Source organism: Schistocerca serialis, chromosome 3 (assembly GCF_023864345.2).
Source record: "Schistocerca serialis cubense isolate TAMUIC-IGC-003099 chromosome 3, iqSchSeri2.2, whole genome shotgun sequence".
NCBI lineage: Eukaryota > Metazoa > Arthropoda > Insecta > Orthoptera > Acrididae > Schistocerca > Schistocerca serialis.
The window spans coordinates 161,849,407-161,857,219 of record NC_064640.1 but is presented as its reverse complement, the minus strand read 5'-3'; the positions used below and the strand labels follow the sequence as shown (position 1 = coordinate 161,857,219).

At 47.3% G+C, this 7,813-nt stretch overlaps 1 non-coding gene across 1 annotated transcript; it reads right to left on the bottom strand.

The window, feature by feature from the left end:
• Positions 1–6,877: 6,877 nt before the first annotated feature.
• Trnat-ugu (transfer RNA threonine (anticodon UGU)) lies at positions 6,878–6,952 on the bottom strand. Its single transcript has one exon. It is a non-coding gene; the product is annotated as a tRNA-Thr (tRNA).
• Between the last annotated feature and the right edge of the window lie 861 nt (positions 6,953–7,813).

Below are 7,813 nucleotides of genomic sequence, written 5' to 3'. Positions count from 1 at the left end.
CCCTCACCAATGTTTTGTGCAAATTGCTCGAGCATATGGTGGGGCGGCGTTTATGTTGGGTCCTTGAGTCGCGCGGTCTCCTCGCTCCATCCCAGGGTGGCTTCCATCGGGGACGGTCTGCAGCGGACAATTTGTTGCGGCTGGAATCTGCTATCCGTACGGCCTTTGCCCGACGTCAGCATCTTGTTGCTGTATTTTTTGATCTGCGGAAGGCGTATGACACCACATGGAGGCATCACATCCTTGCTACGTTGGATGAGTGGGGTCTTCGTGGTCGGCTCCCGGCTTTTCTTCAAACCTTTTTATTTCGCCGCTCTTTCCGGGTGCAAGTCGGTGCCACCTCTAGTTCCTCTTCTACACAGGAAAATGGGGTCCCGCAGGGCTCGGTGTTGAGCATCTCCTTATTTCTAGTGGCCATTAATGGTCTGGCTGCAGCCATGGGGTCGTCGGTTTCTCCTTCTTTGTATGCCGACGACTTCTGCATCTCCTTTCGCTCCACGACTACGGGAGTCACCGAACGCGGGCTGCAAGTAGATGTTCGCAAGGCAGCATCATGGGCTCTGACTCATGGTTTTCAGTTCTCTGCAGCCAAGACTCGAGTTATGCACTTCTGCAGGTGTCGGACGGTCCTCCCTCATCCTGAACTTTACCTAGATGGCCACCTGCTTGAAGTGGTGGACACTTGCCGCTTCTTAGGGCTCGTCTTTGATACCCGGCACACATGGGTTCCTCATATTACTCAGCTGAAACAAAAGTGCTGGCGGCACCTCAATGCCCTCCGCTGCCTGAGCCACACATCTTGGGGTGCAGATCGCTGCACGCTGTTGCGATTGTACAGGGCCCTTGTGCAGTCCAGGCTTGATTATGGGAGCCTGGCCTATGGGTCTGCATCACCCTCCGTGTTGACGTTGTTAGACCCCATATACCACTGTGGGGTTCGGCTTGCAACTGGCGCTTTTCGTAGGAGCCCCGTGGATAGTCTACTGGTGGAGGCCGGGGTTCCCCCGCTGCGGATTCGCCGCCATCGACTGCTCGCCGACTATGCTGTCCACGTGCATTGCTCGCCGGGCCATCCCAATCGTCGCCTGCTTTTCCCTGCCATGGTCCTCCATCTGCCCAAAAGGCGACCTAGGTCTGGGCTTTCCATAGCTGTCCACGTCCAGTCCCTGCTGTCAGAACTGGGTTCATTCCCTCTTCTCCCTCCCTTCCGGGTCCGTGCACCTACGCCTCCCTGGTGTTTGCCCCGGCCGTCCGTCCATCTGGACCTGGCACAGGGACCCAAGGACTCGGTTCCGCCTGTGGCCCTGCGTCACCGTTTTCTTGTGCTCCTCGCCTCATTTTTGGGCTGTGAGACTGTCTACACTGATGGTTCCCTGGTTGATGGTCGCACTGCCTACGCTTTTGCTCATGCTGCCCATGTTGAGCAGCGCTCCTTGCCGGCTGGCTGCAGTATTTTTACTGCAGAGCTGGTGGCCATATTGCGCGCTCTTGAGCATATGCGTTCCTGCTCAGGTATGTCCATCGTCATCTGCAGTGACTCCCTGAGCAGCCTCCAGGCCATCGACTGCTGCTATACCTCTTCTCCTCTGGTGTCCTCTATTCAGGAGTCTGTTTCCGCCATTACCCGTTCTGGTCGTTCGGTGGTCTTTGTTTGGACGCCAGGTCACGTTGGCATCCCGGGGAACGAACGTGTTGACAGGCTGGCCAAAGGGGCGATCGACGCCCCAGCTTTGGAGATCAGCCTCACGGCTCGCGATCAGCAGCTGGTGTTGCGCCGTAAGGTGCTTGGGATGTGGACTGCTGAGTGGCGTGGCATGACATCCCAGAATAAACTGCGGGCTGTCAAGGAGACGACCGATGTGTGGCACTCCTCCCTGCGGGCTTCTCGCAGGGACTCTGTCATCCTGTGTCGGCTCCGTATCAGCCATACCTACCTGACGCACGGCCATCTTTTGTGTCAGGAGGATCCCCCCCTGTGTCGGTGTGGGTGCCGGCTGACGGTCACCCACATTTTGTTGGAGTGTCCCCGACTGCGCACCCTCCGGCAATCTTTTAATCTCCCGGGCACTTTGCCTTTGGTTTTATGTGATGATGCCTCCATGGCTGACAACGTTTTAAATTTTATCTGTGGTAGTCCTTTTTATGGTTCCATTTAGGGCGGTCCTGCACCTTTCCCTTTCTGTGTCTTTTGTCCTCGTGTCTCTCAATATTTGTTGCTGTTTTAGTGTGTCGTCGGATGGTTGACTCTTTCCCTTTTTTTTGTTCTCATGGTCAGTCAACCAGTCTCCGGCCATCTTCTTTTCTTCTGTTTCTTTCTGTCTGGTGTTCATCTGTACTCTTCTTGTCTGTAGTGTTTGTTGCTGCATTTGTGTTCTTTTAGTGCCTGGGGGGGAGTCTCCTCCCCCCTTTGGTTTTTACCTGCTCCGCAAATTTTCGGCTCGCCTGTTTTTGGAATGGGGGACTGATGACCTTCGCTGTTTAGTCCCCCTTAAACATCCCAACAACCACTACCAAGCCATCTTACAGTGCATAACAGAATGTACCATGTGCCACTACTAGTCATTTCTTTTCCTAATCCACTTGCAAATTGAGTAAAGTAAAAACGACTATCTATATGTCTCCATATCAGCCCTAATTTCTCTCATCTTGTCTTCACGGTCTTTACGTGAAATGTATGTTGGTGACAGTAGAATCATTATGCAGTCAGCTGCAAATGTCTATTCCTAAACTTTCTCAACAGTATTTCACAAAAAAGCATCATTATCACTACAGGGATTCTCATTTAAGTTCATGAAGTATCTCCTTAATATTTGGGTGTTGACTGAACCTACCGGTAACAAATTTAACAGCATGCTTCTGAATTGTTTCAGTGTTTTTTGTTGTTTTTTTTTTCTTATGCGATCTGGTGGGAATCCCAAACACTCAAGAAGTACTCAAAGAATAGGTTACAGAAGTGTTCTAATGTGGTTTTCTTGTAGAAGAGTTACACTTTGCTAAAACTCTCCCAATAAACTAAAGTTGACCACTTGCCTTCCCTACTACTGTCCTTACTTGCTCGTTACATTTCATATCACATTGCAACATTACACTTGGATGTAGTTCTTTAGACTTTCCTGGTGATCTATCGACATCTTGTGGTGGCTGGTATTCTACTGGATATCAGCGTAATTCTTGCATGATATTTCGACAATGTGACTCATTATCTTCATCAGATGCTACCTGAAACTGCTCGTCAAGTGGAATGGGTCCAGTGTTAATACCTACGCTCTTGCCCCTTAATCAATGGCTCAAAGCATTCCATCTGCAGATCCCACTAGCAGTGTCCTTAGGTGTTCTCTCTTCAGCCCCAAGAGTCTGTCTCTGGACTGATTTTCCATTTCCGGCCCACTGTGGTTCCAGGTGTTGTCTTGGCAGCCTCCTCCTGCTAGAAATGTTCTTATGCATTCCCTCAATCTGATGCACCAGGCGGAGTACTGGGGTTTAGTCTTCAGTCTGATGCATCCATCTGTGTGCTGCCATTCCGTTTTCAGTCTGGTGTAGTTCCAAGTGTTCCCTTTGCAGTCAGCTCCCACTAGAAGTGCGCTGCGATATTCCATCTTTGGTTCAGTGTGCCTGGTGCTCTGTTAGTGGATAATTTCCTATGTCCACACCCTCAGTTCTTTTTGTGGAGTTCTGCTGTTGCCCCTTGCATTTTCAGCAGCTTCAGCGCAGGATTCCAGTTTCTGCTGAGTTGGTGCACAGTGTCACAATTCATCAGTTTATGTATCACCTTTATCTTCATAGAGTCTCTTATAACACTGTCCCAGTATCTGGAGGTCTGTACCAGAATCTTCGATTCATCATAGTTCATGGAATGATTGAATACCAGATAGTGCTAGGCAATAGCTGATTTAGTTGCCTGTCTTAGTCAGGTGTGCATCTGATGTTCTCTTTTTGTGACATCCACTGTCCTAGTAGTTTGTCCAATGTACAACATGCTGACATGCCACAATGGCAAGGTGTATTATAAATTCCTGGTTTTCATACTCGCAGCTTGTCTTTTACATTTCCCAGTGGTCCTCTTATTTTGATGGATGTACAGAACACACACTTGATGTTCTTCCTAAGAAACATGCTATTTTTGGCAGAAATAGATACTACATAGGGCAGGTATGCCACAGGCTTTGCCTCATCCTGCTCTTCTAGATCATGTGGTGGGTGGATGGTTGAAGGGTCTTCTGAAGCTGTTTGCTAGTATATCCATTCTTGCAGAACATTGATCACAGATGCTCTTTTCCTATTGCCAGACTATCTGGGTCTGAGAAGGTGTGTGCACTGTGGACCAATGTTTTCATAACTCTGTTCTTCTGCACAGCTGGATTGCAGGTATAAATCAGTGTGTGTAGGTATGTGATGCATACTTACCAGGTGGGATTGACGGAGGACATCGAAAGGGTGCAAAAAAGGGCAGCTTGTTTTGTATTATCACGTAATAGGGGGGAGAGTGTGGCAGATATGATACGCGAGTAGGGATGGAAGTCATTAAAGCAAAGACGTTTTTCGTCGCGGCGAGATCTATTTACGAAATTTCAGTCACCAACTTTCTCTTCCGAATGCGAAAATATTTTGTTGAGCCCAACCTACATAGGTAGGAATGATCATCAAAATAAAATAAGAGAAATCAGAGCTCGAACAGAAAGGTTTAGGTGTTCATTTTTCCCGCGCGCTGTTCGGGAGTCGAATGGTAGAGAGATAGTATGATTGTGGTTCGATGAACCCTCTGCCAAGCACTTAAATGTGAATTGCAGAGTAATCATGTAGATGTAGGTGTAGATGTGGCCAAATGAGCCATCTGCTCTCCTTTTCACAAGTACATCCAGAAATAGCAACTGGCCACCATCTTTCAGTTCCAAGGTGAACTTTATATTTGGGCAGCATGAGTTCAGATGAATAAAACGTTCTCGGTTTTCCAGCCGCGTCAATTCGAGTAAAGTCCTCGAATTGACGTGGCTGGAAAACCGAGAACGTTTTATTCATGTATGCTGTTTCGAAAGACTCCGAGGACACATGAGTTCAGATGTTTCAGAAACCCACTGGGCCTATCCTACCATGAGGCCAGAACACAAAGATTTCATCCACATACCTGAGGATTCATGTGGGTTTATATCTAGTCATTTCTAATACCCCCTCTTCAAATCTCTCCATGAACATATTGGCAATCACTGGAGACAGAGTGCTGGCTGTGGTTACAGCTTCTGTATGTTTGTAATATTGGCCCCCATACAGAAATTTAGTTGAGGTCAGTATATGCCTGAATATGTCCAACAGAGCATTGTAAAATTTCTCTGCAATCAATCCCAATGAGTCTTTCAATGACATCCTAGTGAACAGGGATATTACATCAAAACTGACTATTATATCAGATTCTGTGATATGTATTTTCTTGAAATGTTGCAAGAAGTCCCCCCTCCCCCTCCCCTCCCGAGTTGTGGATGTGGTGAATACAGTTCCCCACATGTGAGAACGAACAGCAGTTTCTTCAAGTACTTGGCTGCTGGTTACATTGATGTGCCATTGTTGCTGCTGACAACTGGAGGCAGCCCTCTCTGGGTACTTTTGGCAGCGCATATTGTGTAGGAGGAACTGGTGCTTTTATTTGTATTTGTCTAATGACCTTGTGAGGCATACCAGTTTTCTTCAAGAGAGCCCTGGTCTTCTTCTCCACTTTGTCAATATTATTGCATTCCAAAAGTCTGTATGTCTGGTCTTCCAGGCAAAACGTTGCAAAACGACTGTTGAGTTCCTTTTGTCTGCTGGCAACATGATGATGCTGCTGCTGCTGCTGCTGCTGCTGTCATCTTCCCAGAGCCTCTTGAGTGCAAGCTTCTCCCCACACGAGATGTTTGATTTTGGGAACTTTGTCCTGGTAAATGCTGTGCAGGTCTCCTGGTGAATTTCTTCAGCTGCATTTGGTGGAAGTGTGTTGGCTACTTGTTCCAGTGCACTGATGAAACCTGAAATGGACACATTTTTAGGAGTCATTGCAATGTTGACACATCTACTAAGTACCCTTCATAGTGGTCTCATCAAACTGCTTGCCACTTATGTTAAGCACAGTGAGAGTGTCCTCTATCTGCTGTGTTTTGTTACTCATGTGATCAAACTTTGCAGACCAGCATGCTGAGGCATTCTTAGTGTACTCCCTTAGACTCCAAGAGGCACTGTTTACCCTGTCCCAGTCTTCAGCTGCTAAGGAGGCTTCTATGTACAAGTGAAAGTGTACAAGCTCCATGCCTATCACATCTAGCTTGTGGTGCATAACTCAAATCCTCTCTCTCACAAGTGCCTTGCTCGCTTGACATTTTATTTTGTTCACTGCTCTGGAGTTTAATGCTTAATCATTGTGATAACTGGTGCTATATCTCCATGTTGACACCTCAGCAGGAAATGGAGAGAACTCAGCATCCTCCCTTTCCTCTGTCAAATATTGTCCGGATTCTTGATATTTCAGTACATCTCCTCCCATTAGAGTCTCTTGATGCAATTCTTCAGACTTTCCTGGTGATCTGTTGACATCTTGAGGTGTTGGGTAGTCTGTCAGATATCAGCTTTGTTCTTGTACAATGTTTCAACAACGCGAATCATTGTTTTCATCGTGTGCCACCTGAGACTGCACGTGAAGTGGAATGGAGCCAGTATTTATACCTTCACTCTTCCTCCTCCATTGCTGGTTCCAGGCATTCTGTCTGTGACTATATATGACGGTAGTATCTGTTCCTAAAAGAACAGTTACCGTGGATGACCATGCAGCTTTGCTAGAAATGAAATGATAATTAAATGGACACCGTAGCTGCAAGCAGGCGTTGATACACTTCATTGGGGACATGTTGAAAATGTGTGCCCCGACCGGGACTCGAACCCGGGATCTCCTATTTACATGGCAGACGCTCTATCCAACTGAGCCACCGCGGGCACAGAGGATAATGCATCTGCAGGGAATTATCCCTTGCACGCTCCCCATGAGATCCACATTCCCAACATGTCGACACACATGTCGGGGCACACATTTTCAACATGTCCCCAATGAAGTGTATCAACGCCTGCTTGCAGCTACGGTGTCCATTTAATTATCATTTCATTCTGTCTGTGGTCTGCTCTCACTAGCAACGTCCTTAGGCATTCCCTCTTTGGTCCGGACTGCCTGTCTGTGGACTGTTGTTCACTTTTCGGCCTGCTGTGGTTCTAGGTGTCCTCTTGGTAGTTCACTCCAGTTAGAAAGGTTGTTAGTCATTTCCTCTTTGGTCTGGTGTGCCAGGCTGAGCGCTGGGGTTTAATCTTCAGTCTGATGCACCCATCTGTGTTCTGGCATTCTGTTTTTGGTCCAGTGCAGGTCCAGGTATTCCCTTTGCAGTCCGCTCACACTAGAAGTGTGCTGTGGTGTTCCATATTTGGTCTGGTGTGCCTGGTGGTCTTGTCAGGGTTTAAATTCCTGTGTCACTGCACTGAGTTGTCAGCAACATAGGTTTATCAACATACCCAAGAATTTGAAGAAACTGCTGCTCCCCTATTTGATGAAGTGTATTCACCATATCCACAACTTGGGGGGTGGGGGGAGACACTCCTTGAAATGTCTCAAGCAACTACATATAACAGAATCTGATATAATGGTCAGTTTTGATGAGGTTTCCCTTCTCACTAGAGTGCTACTAAAAGATTCATTTGAATTGATTGCAGAAAAATTTGACAATGCTCTGTTGGACCTGTTCAGGCATATACTGACCTCAACTTATTTTCTGTATGGGAGTCAATATTACAAACAGACAGAAAGTGTAGC